Raw genomic sequence first — 18,250 nt, forward strand, 5'->3', positions numbered from 1 at the left:
GGAGGGAAATAATATCAGTACAAATTAAATAGAGAATAAAACACACACACACACACACACAAAGATCAATGAAATCAAGAGCTTGTTCTTTGACTCATTACAAAATAGAGAACACAAAATCTGAAACAAAAGAACGAATACCACAGAAATACAAATGATTATAAAAGAATACTGTGAAAAATTATATGCCAGCAAATTTGACAAACTAGAATAGAGAATAGGCAAATTCACAAAAACATCTAATCTTCTAAAACTGAATCAAGACAAAATAGAAAATCTGAACAGACTAATTACTAGTAACAAAACTGAATTCATAATCAAAAACTCCCAACAAACAGAAGTCCAGGACCATATGGATTCACAGATGAAATCTATTAAACATTTAAAGAAGAGTTAATACCTATTCTCCTCAACCTATTTCAAAAAATAGAAGAGGAAGAAAAGCTTCCAAATACATTCTACAAGGTCAGCATTATCCTGATACCAAAACTAGACAAAAACACCACAAAAAAAGAAAACCACAAGCCAATATCCCTGATGAGCAAAGATGCAAAAAACCCTCAACAAATTATTAGCAATGTACGTTCAAGAATCCATTAAAAGGATCATTCACCACAGGCAAGTAGGATTTCTTTCAGGGATGGTTCAATATTCACAAATAAAATTGATGTGATACACCACTTGACAAAAAAAAAAGAATAAAACACATAGGATCATATCAACAGATGCAGAAAAATCATTTGACAAAATTCAACATCATTTCATGATAAAAAACTGTTAAAGTGGGTTTAAAGGGAATATACCTGAATATGAATAAAGGCCATATATGAGAACACCACAGCCAACATCATGCTCAATGGTGATAAACAAATTGTCATCTAAGATCAGGAACAAGATAAGGATGTCAAGCTCACCAATTTTATTAAACATAGTACTGTCTGAGCCACAGTAATCAGAAAAGAAATAAAAAGCATCCAAATTGGGAAGAAAGATGTTATATGGTCACTACCTGCAGATGATATATATTACACATAAAAAACCCTAAAGACTCCATCAAAACCTATTAAAAGTAATAAATTCAATAAAGTTGAAAGATACACAATTATACACAGAAATTAGTTGTTTCTATACACTTAGAAAGAAGTAGAAGGAGAAATTAAGAAAATAATTCCATTTACAAATGCACCAAAAAGAAAATACCTAGGAATAAACATAACAAAGATGGTGAAAGAACTGTATTTTGAAAACTATACAACAATGGTGAAAGAAATTGAAGATGAGACAAATGGAAAGATATTCTATACTCATGGACTAGAGGAAACAATATGGTCAAAATGTCCATATTACCCAAAGAAATCTACAGATTCAATGTAATCTCTATCAAAATATCAATAATATTTTTCACAGGACTAGAACAAATAATGCTAAATTGTGTATGAAACCACAAAGACCCCAAATAGCCAAAGCAATCTTGAGAAAGAAGAACTAAGCAGGAGGTATCAAAATCCCATATTTTAAGATATACTACAAAGCTGTAGTAATCAAAACAATATAGTACTGAAACAAATATAGACACAGATGACAGAGAGCCCAGAAATAAACGCACATTTATATGGTCAATTAACCTACAACAAAAGAGGCAAGAATATACAATAGAGAAAAGACAGTTTCTTTAATATATGGTGCTGGGAAAACTGGGCAGCTACATGCAAAAGAATGAAACTGAACTGCTTTCTTACACTATACACAATAATGTAAATGGATTAAAGACCTAAATGTGAGACCTGAAACCAAAACTCCTAGAAGAAAACTTAAGAATTAATCCCCTTGACTTGGGTCTTAGCAACATTTTTTTTTTTTTTTTTAGATAAGTCTTCTAAAGCAAGGGCAAAAAAAGGAAAAATAAACCCTTGGGACTACACCAAAATAAAAGGCTTTGTGCACAGCAAAAGAAACCATCAACAAAACGAAGAAGCAACCTACTGAATGGGAGAAGATGTTTGCAAATGATATATCCAATAAGGGTTACCATCTAAAGTATATAAAGAACTTACATAATGCCAATGAAGAAAAAAAATCTGATTTTAAAATGGGCAGCAGACCCAAATAGACGTTTTTCCAAAGACCCAAAGATCACAAACAGGTACATGAAAAGACCTTCATCATCTCTAATCATCAGGGAAATGCAAATCAAAGCCACAATGAGCTCTCACCTTCCACCTGTCAAAATGGCTAGAATCAAAAGCACAAGAAACAAGTGGTGTTGAGGATGTGGAGAAAAAGTGCACTGTTGATGGGAATGCAAACTGGTGCAGCCAATATGATAAACAGTATGCAGTTTCCTCAAAAAATTAAAAATCATGATCTAGTAATTCCTGGGTATTTACCCAAGGAATACAAAAATACTAATTCAAAAAAATATATATGCACCCCTATGTTTACTGCAGCATTATTTGCAATAGCCAAAGATTGGAAGCAGCTCTACTATCTATGGATAGATGAATGAATAAAGGAATGGCATATATACATACCATGGAACATTACTCAGACATAAGAAACAATGAGATCTTGCCACTGCAGAACCATGGATGAACCTAGAGAAAATTATGCTAAGTGAAATAAGTCAAAGAAAGACAAAAGCCATATGATTTCACTTATCTGTGAAATCTAAAAAAACAAAGGAACAAACAAAAGCAGAAACAGACCCATAAACACAAAGAACAAACTGATGGTTGCCAGAGGAGTCCTAGGACGGGCAGCATGAGTGAAGCAGAGTGGGTTGTACAGGGGTCCAGTATTGAAATAAGTAAGTCATGGGGATAAAATTGCATAACATAGAGAAGATGAAACAAATGTGGAAGATATGATAATAGTGTTGTATAGTGACAGATGGCAGCTACACTTGTGAGCTAGGGAGGGGCAGAGAGAGGGAGACACAGAATCTGAAACGGACTCCAGGCTCTGAGCTGTCAGTGGGCTGGAACTCACAACCGCGAGATCATGAACTGAGCCAAAGTCGGTTGCGCAACCGACTGAGCCACCCAAGCACCCCGCCTGTAAAGTCTTTAACTGCCACTTTGGTTAAATGGATAACTAAATATTGTTTTCTAATGATCTGCAAAGCTACTTAATCAAATGTCCAAACACTTGTTTTTTTTATGAACTTCCCCAAAACAGAATTTAAAATGAAATCTTTTGACCCCAAACTAAATTTTGAAATTTCTGGAAGGTCCCTGGAAAACCTCAAAGACTTTCTTCTGATAAAAGAGGGATGTTAAATATGTCAGACATATTTGTTATGTTAAATTACATGAGGAAGATTGTCAAACAAGTGTTGCTATACCTTCTTAGATAATATTTGTGTAAATATACATTAAGGCAAGTGTTCTAGAAATTATACAAAACTCCTAGAAATCTGTTATGTCCTGGTATGTTATCAGTTATAATTTCAGTTGTTATCTTGAAGTGTAGTAGGTCACAGAAATAATCAAATTTCCTTGTCAACTTCATGGTAATAAACTAATTAGATCTTTAGCCACTGCCATTTTTATTTCTGTCATTGACAGACAGTTATTGTTTTACTCTGATGCTTTTGCAACAGTGTTTCATCTTCAAGGAGATTCAGGGAAAAGGCTCTGACAAGTACTCTAGAATAAAGTTCTCTGTTACCTTTAACATCATACTACTGAACTAGGTAAGAATTTACAGATCTCTGAAGGAGAAACTGATATCTTCTTAAAGCAGCTTTAGGAGGCTAAAATCAATAAATATTAATTACATGGGGCTGAACAAACTAATGAAGATGATTATAATTATCATGACTTTTTGTTTGAAATATTGCTGGCTCCTTAAATTTTATTTTCCAAATATTAGAAGACCTTTCCTCCTAAGCTAACTATGACTTATAGCAATTTGGTAAGTAATACCTATATAAACAGAATTGAAATATTTATCTTTTTCTCCCTACCTGACCCCTCCAGAATTAAGAAACTCTCAGTGAGTATTCTTATGTTTTCATGGCAATATATTTATTTGCATAAGTTCATAAGAATCTGTTCTTGTAACAGGACACCACTGCAAACATTGGTTATATTACCAAGGCTTTGACTAGAATATCATATTTGAAAGAAAAACGCATAGACTCAGAAACGACCAGACATCTTTCAGGAACTAAAATTGACCCTATTGAGCCAATAAAAAGCCTTTTGGAAGCCCAGGGTCCATAAGCTCACTTGAGCCATAGATGCACTGGGACACTGAAAAGAGAACTATGGTTTAAAAGGGCTAAGGAGACAGAACTTTGGAAGATGGTGGCATCCAAGATGGAGGCTCACCGCGTCCTGCTGATCACTTAGATTCCACCCACACCTGCCTAAATAACCCAGAAAACCACCAGAAGACTAGCAGAACGGACTCTCTGGAGCCAAGCATAGACAAGAGGCCCACGGAAGAGGGTAGGAAGGTCGGAGAGGCGGTGCGTGCTACACGGACTGGCAGGAGGGAGCCGGGGAGAGGGGCAGCCCTCCCTGCAAGGCAGAGCCCCCGAGTCTGACTTGCAAAAGCGGAGGGGCCAGACAGAGTGAGTTCTGACAGCCAGCGGGACTTAACATGTGGAATAAGTTGACAGCTCTGCTTGGAGAGTGGGAGGGCGAGAAGACATCAGGAGGAAGAGGTGTCAAGCCCCAGAAGACAGGGCTCAGCTCAGCAGGGAACAAAGGCACTCGTGAGCATCTCCCTCTCCCATCCCCCAGCCAAAACCCCAAAGGGAACCAGTTCACCTAACTTGCTGCACCGCGCAAACACCCAACGCTGTGCTTCTGTGGATCCATCTCTCCAATGGGTCGGCCTCCCTCCGGTGCTGCAGGGCCCCTCCCCCAGGGGACCACCTAAGGCAAAGTGAACTGAGCCTGCCCCTCCCGCCCCTGTGCACCTTGCGGATCCACCCTGGCTGATATGCCAGATCCCATCAAAGCAGCACCACAAGCCTGGCAGTGTGCAAGTAGCCCAGACAGGGGCCACACCACTCCACAGTGAGTCCTGCCCCTGGGGGAGGGGAAGATAAGGTACACACCAGTCTGACTGTGGCCCCAGCGGTGGGCTGGGGGGGCAGACATCAGGTCTAACTGTGGCCCCACCCACCAACACAAGTTACTCCGGACAGCACAGGGGAAGTGCCCTGCAGTTTGGAGCCACCCCAGGCACTACCCAAAATGACGAAATGGAAGAATTCTCCTCAAAAGACACTCCAGGAAGTAGAGACAGCTAACGAATTGATCAAAACTAATTTAAGCAATATAATGGAACAAGAATTTAGAATAATAGTCCTAAAATTAATTGCTCGGCTTGAAAAACGAATAGAGGACAGCAGAGAATCTATTGCTACAGAGATCAAGGGACTAAGAAATAGTCATGAGGAGCTAAAAAATGCTATCAATGAGGTGCACAATAAAATTGAGGCAACCACAGCTCAGATTGAAGAGGCAGAGGAGAGAATAGGTGAAATAGAAGATAAAATTATGGAAAAAGAGGAAGCTAAGAAAAAGAGAGATAAAAAAAATCCAGGAGTATGAGGGGAGAATTAGAGAACTAAGTGATGCAATCAAATGCAACAATATCCATATAATAGGAATTCCAGAATAGGAAGAGAGAGAGAAAGGGGCTGAAGGTGTCCTCAGAACTTCCCTGATCTGGGGAAGGAAAAAGGCACTGAAATCCAAGAGGCACAGAGAACTCCCTTCAGACATAACTTGAATCAATCTTCTGCATGACATATCATAGTGAAACTGGCAAAATACAAGGATAAAGAGAAAATTCTGAAAGCACCTAGGGATAAACACGCTCTAACATATAAAGGGAGACCGAGAAGACTAGGGACAGACCTATCTACTGAAACTTGGCAGGCCAGAAAGGAATGGCAGGAAATCTTCAATGTGATGAACAGAAAAAAATATGCAGCTGAGAATCCTTTATCCAGCAACTCTGTCATTCAGAATAGAAGGAGAGATAAAGGTCTTCCCAAACAAACAAAAACTGAAGGAATTCATCACCACTAAACCAGCCCTACAAGAGATCCTAAGGGGGATTCTGTGAGTGAAATGTTGCAGGGACCACAAAGTACCAGAGACATCACTACAAGCATGAAACCTACAGACATCGCAATCACTCTAAACCCATATCTTTCAATAATAACACTGAATGTAAATGGACTAAATGCTCCAACCAAAAGACACAGGGTATCAGAGTGGATAGAAAACAAGACCCATCTATTTGCTGTCTACAAGAGACTCATTTTAGACCTGAGGACACCTTCAGATTGAAAGTGAGGGGATGGAGAACTATCTATCATGCTACTGGAACTCAAAAGAAATCTGGAGTAGCCATTCTTTTTTTTTTTTTTTTTAACGTTTATTTATTTTTGAGACAGAGAGAGACAGAGCATGAGAGAATCATGAGAGAATCAGAGAGAGGGAGACACAGAATCTGAAACAGGCTCCAGGCTCTGAGCTGTCAGCACAGAGCCTGACGCGGGGCTCGAACTCACGGACCGCGAGATCATGACCTGAGCCAAAGTTGGCTGCTTAACCGACTGAACCACCCAGGCGCCCCTGGAGTAGCCATTCTTATATCAGACAAACTAGACTTTAACTTAAAGGCTGCAACAAGAGATGAAGAAGGGCATTATATAATAATTACAGGGTCTATCCATCAGGAAGAGCTAACAATTATAAATGTCTATGTGCCGAATACAGGAGCCCCCAAATATATAAAACACTTCATCACAAACGTATGCAACCTTATTGATAAGAATGTGGTAATTGCAGGGGACTTTAATACTCCACTTACAACCATGGATAGATCATCTAGACACACGGTCAATAAAGAAACAAGGGCCCTGAATGATACATTGAAACAGATGGACTTGACAGATATATTTAGAACTCTGCATCCCAAAGCAACAGAATATACTTTCTTCTCGAGTGCACATGGAACATTCTCTAAGATAGATCACATACTGGGTCACAAAACAGCCCTTCATAAGTATACAAGAATTGAGATCATACCATGCACACTTTCAGACCACAATGCTATGAAGCTTGAAAGCAACCACAGGAAAACATCTGGAAAACCTTCAAAAGCATGGAGGTTAAAAAACACCCTACTAAAGAATGAATGGGTCAACCAGGCAATTAGAGAAGAAATTTAACAATATGTGGAAACAAATGAAAATGAAAATACAACAATCCAAATGCTTTGGGATGCAGCGAAGTCAGTCCTGAGAGGAAAATACATTGCAATCCAGGCCTATCTCCAAAAACAAGAAAGATCCCAAATACAAAATCTAACAGCACACCTAAAGGAAATAGAAGCATAACAGCAAAGACACCCCAAACCCAGCCAAAGAAGGGAAATAATAAAGATCAGAGCAGAAATAAACAATATAGAATCTAAAAAAACTGTAGAGCAGATCAATGAAACCAAGAGTTGGTTTTTTGAAAAAATAAACAAAATTGATAAACCTCTAGCCAGGCTTCTCAAAAAGAAAAGGGAGATGACCCAAATAGGTAAAATCATGAATGAAAGTGGAATTATTACAACCAATCCCTCAAAATATAAGCAATTATCAGGGAATACTATGAAAAATTATATGGCAACAAACTAGACAACCTGGAAGAAATGGACAAATTCCTAAACACCCACACACTTCCAAAACTCAATCAGGAAGAAATAGAAAGCTTGAACAGATCCATAACCAGCAAAGAAATTGAATCAGTTATCAAAAATCTCCCAACAAGTAAGTCAGGACCAGATGGCTTCCCAGGGGAATTCTACCAGACATTTAAAGCAGAGATAATACCTATCCTTCTCAAACTGTTCCAAAAAATAGAAATGTAAGGAAAACTTCCAGGCTCATTCTATGAAGCCAGCATTACTTTGATTCCTAAACCAGACAGAGACCCAGTAAAAAAAGAGAACTACAGGCCAATATCCCTGATGAATATGGATGCAAAAATTCTCAGTAAGATACTAGCAAAATGAATTCAACAGCATATAAAAAGAATTATTCACCATGATCAAGTGGGATTTAAGAAAAGGTAAGAACCATAAGATCCTGTCAATCGATGCAGAAAAAGCATTTGATAAAATTCAGCATCCTTTCTTAATAAAAACCCTCGAGAAAGTCGGGATAGAAGGAACATACTTAAAGATCATAAAGCCATTTATGAAAAGCCCACAGCTGATATCATCTTCAATGGGGAAAAACTGAGAGCTTTTTCCCTGAGATCAGGAACACGACAGGGATGTCCACTCTCACCGCTGTTGTTTAACATAGTGTTGGAAGTGCTAGCATCAGCAATCAGACACCAAAAGGAAATCAAAGGCATCAAAATTGGCAAAGATGAAGTCAAGCTTTCACTTTTTGCAGATGACATGATATTATACATGGAAAACCCGATAGACTCCACCAAAAGTCTACTAGAACTGATACATGAATTCAGCAAAGTCACAGGATACAAAATCAATGTACAGAAATCAGTCGCATTCTTATACACTAATAATGAAGCAACAGAAAGACAAATGAAGAAACTGATCCCATTCACAATTGCACCAAGAACCATAAAATACCTAGGAATAAACCTAACCAAAGATGTAAAAGATCTGCATGCTGAAAACAATAGAAAGCTTATGAAGGAAATTGAAGAAGATATAAAGAAATGGAAAAACATTCCATGCTCATGGATTGGAAGAATAAATATTGTTAAAATGTCAATACTACCCAAAGCAATCCACACATTCAATGCAATCCCAATCAAAATTTCACCAGCATTCTTCTCGAAGTTAGAACAAACAATCCTAAAATTTGTATGGAACCACAAAAGACCCCAAATAGCCAAAGTAATTTTGAAGAAGACGAAAGCAGGAGGCATCACAATCCCAGACTTTAGCCTCGACTACAAAGCTGTAATCATCAAGACAGCATGGTATTGGCACAAAAACAGACACATAGACCAATGGAATAGAATAGAAACCCCAGTACTAGACCCACAAACGTATGGCCAACTAATCTTTGACAAAGCAGGGAAGAATATCCAATGGAAGAAAGACAATCTCTTTAACAAATGATGCTGGGAGAACTGGACAGCAACATGGGGAAGGATGAAACTAGACCACTTTCTTACACCATTCACAAAAATAAACTCAAAAATGGATAAAGGACCCGAATTGAGACAGGAAACCACCAAAACCCTAGAGGAGAAAGCAGGAAAAAATCTCTCTGACCTCAGCTGCAGCAATTTCTTACTTGACACATCCCCAAAGGCAAGGGAATTAAAAGCAAACGTGAACTATTGGGACCTCATGAAGATAAAAAGCTTCTGCACAGCAAAGGAAACAATCAACACAACTAAAAGGCAACCAATGGAATGGGAAAAGATATTTGCAGATAACATATTGGACAAAGGGCTAGTATCCAAAATCTATAAAGAGCTCACCAAACTCCACACCTGAAAAACAAATAACCCAGTGAAGAAATGGGCAGAAAACATGAATAGACACTTCTCTAAAGAAGACATCCAGATGGCCAACAGGCACATGAAGAGATGCTCAATGTCGCTCCTCATCAGGGAAATACACATCAAAACCACACTCAGATACCACCTCACGCCAGTCAGAGTGGCTAAAATGAACAAATCAGGAGACTATAGATGCTGGCAAGATTGTGGAGAAACGGGAACCCCCTTGCACTTTTGGTGGGAATGCAAACTGGTGCAGCCACTCTGGAAAACAGTGTGGAGGTTCCTCAAAAAATTAAAAATAGACCTACCCTATGACCCAGCAATAGCACCGCTAGGAATTTACCCAAGGGATACAGGAGTGCTGATGCATAGGGGCACGTGTACCCCAATGTCTGTAGCAGCACTCTCAACAATAGCCAAATTATGGAAAGAGCCTAAATGTCCATCAACAGATGAATGGATAAAAAAATTGTGGTTTATATACACAATGGAGTACTACGTGGCAATGAGAAAGAATGAAATCTGGCCTTTTGTAGCAACATGGATGGAACTGGAGAGTGTTATGCTAAGTGAAAGAAGTCATACAGAGAAAGACAGATACCATATCTTTTCACTCTTATGTGGATCCTGAGAAACTTAACAGAAGACCATGGGGGAGGGGAAGCAAAAAAAAAAGTTAGAGAGGAAGGGAGCCAAAACATAAGAGACTCTTAAAAACTGAGAACAAACTGAGGGTTGATGGGGGGTGAGAGGGAGGGAAGGGTGGGTGATGGGTATTGAGGAGGGCACCTGTTGGGATGAGCACTGGGTGTTGTATAGAAACCAAGTTGAACAATAAATTTCATATTTAAAAAAAAAAAAAAGCCATACCTGAACAAGGTCCAGCTCACAATGAGGCAAAAAAAAAAAGCTGTGGTTTTGGGTTTAATTTTTACTATTTTATTTTTTTACTCTTTAAAATTTGTCTTTTTCTGTATTTTTTTTCTTTTTTGTTCTTTCTTTTCTTCCTCTTTTTCTTCTCTATTTTTCACTTTTTTTTATGTAATTATTTTTTCGTCTTTATTATCTCTGTAAAAAGCCATGGTTTAAAAGAGTAACTAGCACTACAGACACAGCTCCAGCCAGCCAGCAAAAGTCACCAAGCACACACAATCTGCACAGGGGTCACCATACACAAGACCACTCCATCAACTTTAGGAGTTGTTGTTTTGTCTAATACACAGGGAAAAAAAAAAAAAAAAAACCACATAAAGTCAAGCAAAATAGGGAGACAGAAGAATATGCTCCAAAAGGAAAAAAAAAAAAAACTCAGAAAAATAAGTAAAACAGAGATAAGCAATATGGCTGATAAAGACTTTAAAGCAATGATTATAAAGATATGCACTTTGCAAGAAAAAAGAATAGAAGTACTCAATGAGACCTTCAGTAAAGAGTTAGAAAATATTTAAAAGAACCAATCAGAGCTAAAGAATAGAATAACTGAAATCAAAAACACACTTCAGGGAATTGATAGTAGATTGGAGGATTTAAAAGAATGTATCAGTGATCTGAAAGACACCAACAAAGAGGGAAAAGAATTTGAAACAATAAGGATAGATTAAGAGATCTCTTGGACAACATCAAGTGAACAAACATTCACATTATAGGGGTCCTAGAAGAAGAAGAGAGAGAAAGGTGCAGAAAAGTTGAAGAGTGGCCCCTGGGCAGCTCAGCTGGCTAAACATCTGAATTTTGATTTCAGCCCAGGTCATGATCTCATGGTTCATTAATTTGAGCCCCACTTTGCACTCTGCACTGACAGTGCGGAGCCCTCTTGGGATTCTCTCTCTCTTGCTCTCTCTTGCTCTCACTTGCGCTCTCTTCCTCTCTCTTTGCCCCTTCCCTGCTTGTGCATGTGCTCCCTCTCTCTCAATATAAACTTTAAAAACATTTTTTGAAGAATAACTGAAATCTTGACATCCAATTTCAAGAACCACAGAGTCTCAAACAAGATGAACCAAAGGATGTCCACACCATACACAGCACATTATTAAAATGTCAAAGTTAAAGATAAAGAGAGAAACTTAAATACAGCAAGAGAGAGAAAAAAATAAGTTACCTACAGGGTAAAATCTCTAAGACTATCAGCTGATTTTTTAGCACAAACATGGCAAGCCAGAAGGAAATGGCATAATATATTCAAAGTGCTGTAAGGAAAAAGAAAAAACAACCTACAACCAAGAATACTCTACCCAGTGAGGTTATCCTCAAGATTTGAAGAGGATAGATGAAGAGTTTCCCAAAGAAAAGATAAAGGAGCTCATCATCACTAAACCAGCCTTATAAGAAATATTAAAGGGACTTAAAGAGACTTCATTAAGTGGAAAAGAAATAGTCATACAGACATTAGAAAAATATGTATAAAAATATGACAACACAAACATAAAACATGGAGAAGGGAATAAAAAGAGAAGGGTAAAAGAGGAAAAAAAGATTTTTTTCTGTTTTATTTTTTTTCAGAACATGTTTGAACTTAAATGGCCATCCAATTAATATGGAGACCTATTTACTTAGGATGTTATATATGAACCTCATGGTAAGCACAACCCAGAACCTATGACAGATATGTGAAAAATAAAGTGAAAGAATCCCAAACAAAACATTACAGATACTCATGGATCACAAAGAGAACAAGAGAAGAAACAAAGAGGTGCAAAAACAAACAGAAAACAAAATTTTTATATGGTAATAAATACATATCTACAATATTTACCTTAAATATAAATGGCCTAAATGCCCCAATTAAAAGACACAAGATAGTGGAATGGACTTAAAAAAAAACAAAAAAACAACCCACTATATGCTTCCTAAAAGATATTCACCTCAGACCTAAGGACACATACAGATGGAAAATGAAGAGATGGAAAAACATTCGCCATGCAAGTGGAAGAGAAAAAAAAAAAAAAAACCCAGGTGGCAATACTTACATCAGAAAAATAGTCTTTAAAACAAAGACTGTAATGACAGATATAAAAGAGTACTACATAATGATAAAAGGATAAACCAAACAAGAGGATGTAAAAATTGTAAATATCCATGCACACAACACTAACGCACCTAAATACATAAAGCAAATGTTAATGGATATAAAGAGAGAAATTGGTGTTAATACAATAATAGTAGGGGACCTTAACACCCCTACTTTGATTAATGGATAGATCATCCAGATAATCAATGAGGAAACAAGGTCTTTGAATGACACATTAGACCAGATGAACATAACAGATATATACACAACAGACTACACATTCTTTTGGAGTGCATGAAAATCATTCTCCAGAATAGATCACATATTAGCCCATAAAACAACAAGCCTCAAAAAATTGAAGAAGATTGGAATCATACATATCATGCACTTTTTACAACCACAACAGTATGAAAATAGAAATAAGTCACAAGGAAAAAACCTGGAAAAACACAAACATGTGAACAACATGATACTAAACAACTGATGGGTCAATGAAACAATCAAAGAAGAAATTTAAAAATACATGGAGAAAAATAAAAATGGAAACACAATGGTCCAACATCTCTGGGACACAGTAAAAGCAGTTCTTAGAGGAAGCATATAGCAATACGGGTCTACCTCAAGAAACAAGGAAAACCTCAAACAATCTAACCTTACACCTAAAGGAAATAAAACAAGAACAACAAAGCCCAAGGTGAGTAGAAGAAAGGAAATAATAAGTATCAGAGAAGAAATAAATGACATAGAGACTAAAAAAGAAAGAGAGAGAGAGAGAGAAATCAGTGAAACCAAGAGCTGGTTCTTGAAAAGATAAACACAATTGACAAACCCTTAGCCAGACTCAACAAGGAAAAAAGAGAAAGGACAAACTTAAATAGAATCAGAAATGAGAGAGGAGATATAACAACTGACAGCACAGAAATACAAAAAGATTATAAGGCAATACTACAAAAAATATATATATGTCAACAAACTAGACAAGCTAGAATAAATAAATTCCTAGAAACACAATCTTCCAAAGCTGAACCAAGGAGAAACAGAAAATCTGAACAGACCAATTACAAGTAATGAAATTGAACTGATAATCAAAAAAACTACTCAAAAAGTCCAGGACCAGATAGATTCACAGAGGAGTTCCACCAGACATTTAAAGAACAGTTAATACCTATTCTCAAACTATTGCAAAAAATAGAAAAGGAAGGAAAGTTTCCAAATACATGCTATCAGGCCAGCATTACCCTGATACCAAAACCAGACAAAGACACCACCAAAAGAGAGAATTACAGGCCAGTATCCCTCATAAACACAGATGCAAAAATCCTCAACAAAATATTAACAAACTGCATACAACAACACACTGTAAAGATCATTCACCATGATCAAGTGGAATTTATTCTGGAGATGCAATTCCAATTAGAATACCAACAACATTTTTCACAAAATAGAACAAATAATCCTAAAATATGTAGGGAACCACAAAAGACCCCGAATAGCCAAAGCAATCCTGAGAAAGAAGAACAAAGCTGGAGGTGTCACAATTTCAAGACATACTACAAAGCTGTAGTAATCAAAATGTTATGGTGCTGGCACTAAAGTAGAACACAGATCAATAGTACATATAAACCCACATTTATATGGTCAATTAATCTACCACAAGGGAGGCAAGAATATACAAAGGGGAAAAGACAGTCTCTTCAATAAATGGTGCTGGGAAAATGGGACAGCTTCATGCAGAAGAATGAACTAGACCACTCTCCTACACCATACGCCAAAATACACTCAAAATTGATTAAACACCTAAACATAAAAACTGAAACCATAAAAATCCTAGAAAAGAACACGGGCAGTAATTTTTCTGACATTAGTCACAGCAACATTGTTCTAGACGTGTCTCTTGAGGCAAGGGACACAAAAGTAAAAATAAACTGTTGGGACTACATCAAAACAAAAAGGTTTTGCACAGCCAAGAAACCATCAAGAAAACAGAAAGACAACCTACTGAATGGGAGAAGACATTTGCAAACAATATATTTGATAAGGGATTTATATCCAAAATATAAAGAATTTATACAACTCAACACCAAAGGTCAAATAATCCAGTTAAAAGTGGGCAGAAGATATGAATAGCTATTTATCCAAAGAAGACATATAGATGTCCAGCACACACTAAAAATGCTCAACACCACTCACCATCAGGGAAATACAAATGAACCACAATAGGATATCACTTTTTACCTGTTAGAATGGCTAAAATCAAAAAGACAAGAAACAAAAACTGTTTAAGAGGATATGGAGAAAAAGGAACCCTTGTGCGCTGTTGGTGGGAATATAAATTGGTTCAACCACTGGAGAAAACAGTATAGAGGTTCCTTGAATATTAAAAATAGAAATACCATATGATCCAATAGTTCTGCTGTTGGGTATTTACCAAAAAACAAAAACAAAAACACTAATTTGGCTTCCTTTTGGCCATCTTCCAGTAATTTGCCAAAATGACCAACACAAAAGGAAAAAGGAGAGGCACCCACTGTATGTTCTTTAGGCCTTTTAGAAAACATAGAGTTGTGCCTTTGGCCACACACATGCAAATCTATAAGAAATGTGATATTGTAGATATAAAGGGAATGGGCACTATTCAAAACGAATGCCCCACAAATGTGACTGTGGCAAAACTGGAAGAGTCTACAGTGTTACCCAGCATGCTGCTGGCATTGTTGTAAACAAGGTAAGGGCAAGATTCTTGCCAGGGGAATAAATGTAGGTATTGAGCATATTAAGCAAAGGTATATATATATAGATAGGTAGATAGATATATCATAGATAGCTAGATAATGAATATACATAGCCACAAAGAAGAGTAAGATCTTAACCATTTTTGACAACATGAATGGACCTAGAGAATATTATACTAAGTGAAAGAAGTCAGAAAAATACTGTATGATTTCACTGATATGTCCACTCTAAAAAAACAAACAAAAGCAGAAATAGACTCATGACGGTTTCCAGAGGGGAGGCGGTGGAGGGATGCACAAAACGGATGAAGGGAAGTAGGAGGTACAGGCTACTAGTTATGAAATGAATCAGTCATGAGGATAAAAGGGGATAAAGGGTACAGCATAGAGAATATAGTCAGTGGTATGGTAATAGCATTGTATGGTGACAGATGGTAGCTACAGTTGTGAGCAGGACATGACACATAGAGTTGTCAAATCATTCTGTTGTACACCTGAAACTAATGTAGTGTTTCAACTATAGTTCAATTAAAAAATAAAATAAAAACAGGGGTGCCTGAGTGGCTCAGTCAGTTAAGCAACCAACTCTTGATTTTGGCTCAGATCGTGATCTCACTGTTGTGAGATTGAGCCCTGGAAAATACCAGAACAAGTCACAGACAAGCTAGGTTGCATTCCATTCTTACCACAAAAGCAGCAACTCAGAAACTGATAATGACTGTTTGGATATTGGAAACAGCACATATCACATATGAGAATATTAAAACACATTTATGAAATAAATAGGAAGAGTAGGGAATTTAGATGGAGACCCATGAGGCAGTCTTTATTTCAAAAATGCTGTCAGAACTTATAATACCATCTCATGAGGGCTCTGGATATAAACCAGAGAGCCTATACTCACAAGGGTTTACAACACAATCTCTGTGGACTAAAACACCACAGGACCCCCAAATATTACCCAACTGTATTTTGGACTAAGAAGTTCCTGTGGTCCAACAACAGACACCAACCAATTAAGGGCTCACCCAGGTACTCTATGAGCCCTACAAAATTCAGAACCACTGACAGAAAGTAAACTAATTACACCTAAGCTACAACAGCCTATTCTGGAATGGGTAAAGCAGACCCCTGACAGAGAGAAGCTACTCCTGACCATAAAGTCCTAACATGGAAACGGTATATTTCCAAGCGGGACAAATAGATTGAGGGTCAGCTTTGTGTGAACTGAGAAAATCTCCACTATGCCAATAGTGGACTTGCCAGAATTCCTGAGGGCAAGCCTATCCACGCTCCAGCAGTTGGGCAATGGGGACTGCCCTGGTCCCTGGCACCCAGTAATGCCTGGTTTATACACACATCAGCCTCCATGACACCATCTGGAGAATGCTAGCAGCCAGTGGCCTTGAGGACTAATGATGGTCTAACCCTGACAGATTCAGGCTTGAGAAAATCAGCACAATATGCTGAATTAATGGCCATAAAACTAACTGATGAACAATCTGTTAAAGAAAATCAGAATGACCTATATCTTTCTCAGACCCATGGGAAATAGCTGTTGGAATAGCTCTCTGGTCAGGAACATGGTGGGGAAATGACTGGGAAATAGGAAATATGAACATATGGAGTAAGGATATGGCAGAAAATAGCACTGGCTGACGTCTTCATGTTCATCACACATGTCTCGGCATATCAGAAAGACAAGGCTCAAGTACCAAAACTTAATGACCAGGTAGACAAACTCACTAGGAAAACTAAGAGGCCCAAATTCCCAAAATTTAACAAAAACACAATGATTCACGACTAAGGAGGAAACCAATTCAAAACACAACCATATATAAACAAGCAGAACAATGGAACATAAAACCTGAGCACACAAATATGCCAATTGATTGGGTCATTGCATGGGCACATATCACCAAACAAATCATGCTGGGACACAAAGCACTAGGACATGATTAGGAAAATAAACATGTATATACCTACCAAATACCTCCACTTTCAAATTAAGAAATGTGGGAATTGCTGAAAGTTTGAAGTGTGAAGGTCACTAATGAATACTCTGTAAGGTCAAAGAAGCAGCAGACCCTTCCAGATTATACAAATGATTGTATAGGACCCTTATCTGTACCAGGGAACAAATTATGCATGCACTTTGTAGACACATGGTCAGGAATAGAATTACTCTATCCTTGCAGGAAAAATGATCAGAAATCTACCAACAGAGCATTAGAAATCAGGATTGCTTGCTATGGTATCCCAATTAAATCAGGGGCCCCACTGCAAAGGAAAGCAAGTACAAGAATGGGCTAAGAACAAAGCATAGTAAGATACAAAGGACTTACACCTACAAGCCCAACCATGTCTGGGTCAAATGAAAGGTGCAATGGCTTACTCAAGCAGAAGCTGACTAATAAGCCTGATATAAAAGCTTGGACGAAACCAGTCTGGGAGGTGGCAAGATCTCTAAACCATAAATATGGAAAGAATGGAAAAACTCCTATCGCATTAATATTGCAAGCACCTCTACAGATGAGACCACTAACAAACTCCAGAATCTAAACTAGAAGGAAAACATTTAAAAAAACCATAATGGTATATATATAGTACTAGGGAAATTATGGTACCTGCCATCAATACAACCTACTGGATGACTGAAGAAAAAACTACATTACAACACATTAAAGAAAATAATATGATGACTCTGAAAATGGCAGGCATAAGAACACCATCTTTACTGTATTGACACCAGATGCCTGATATTTAGCCTCGCAAGATGGAGGGCGACTATGCTAGAGGGAATATAGGCAATAACGGACGTCATAATGGTAGATATCCTTGGGTGGCAAGAACAACGAGAAGGAATTAAAAATGCCATGGAAACTATCTTTATTTTGCAGGCATGAATCCACCATGCCTCTTTAACCCTCCCAAGATTACTAACGGGTCAGTGCAGCATGCTGCCTGCTGCCCATACTCCGTTGCCTATCGCTCCC

General features: G+C 37.7%; 1 long non-coding RNA gene across 1 annotated transcript in view; it reads right to left on the reverse strand.

Annotated features, from left to right (window-relative positions):
* LOC128778832 (uncharacterized) overlaps window positions 1-18,250 on the reverse strand; it is a 46,215-nt gene that overhangs the window by 20,707 nt on the left and 7,258 nt on the right. The window lies entirely within an intron of this gene.

The sequence above is a fragment of the Panthera pardus genome, unplaced genomic scaffold (assembly GCF_024362965.1).
Source record: "Panthera pardus isolate Hobbes unplaced genomic scaffold, ASM2436296v1 HiC_scaffold_21, whole genome shotgun sequence".
NCBI classification, from domain to species: Eukaryota; Metazoa; Chordata; class Mammalia; order Carnivora; family Felidae; genus Panthera; species Panthera pardus.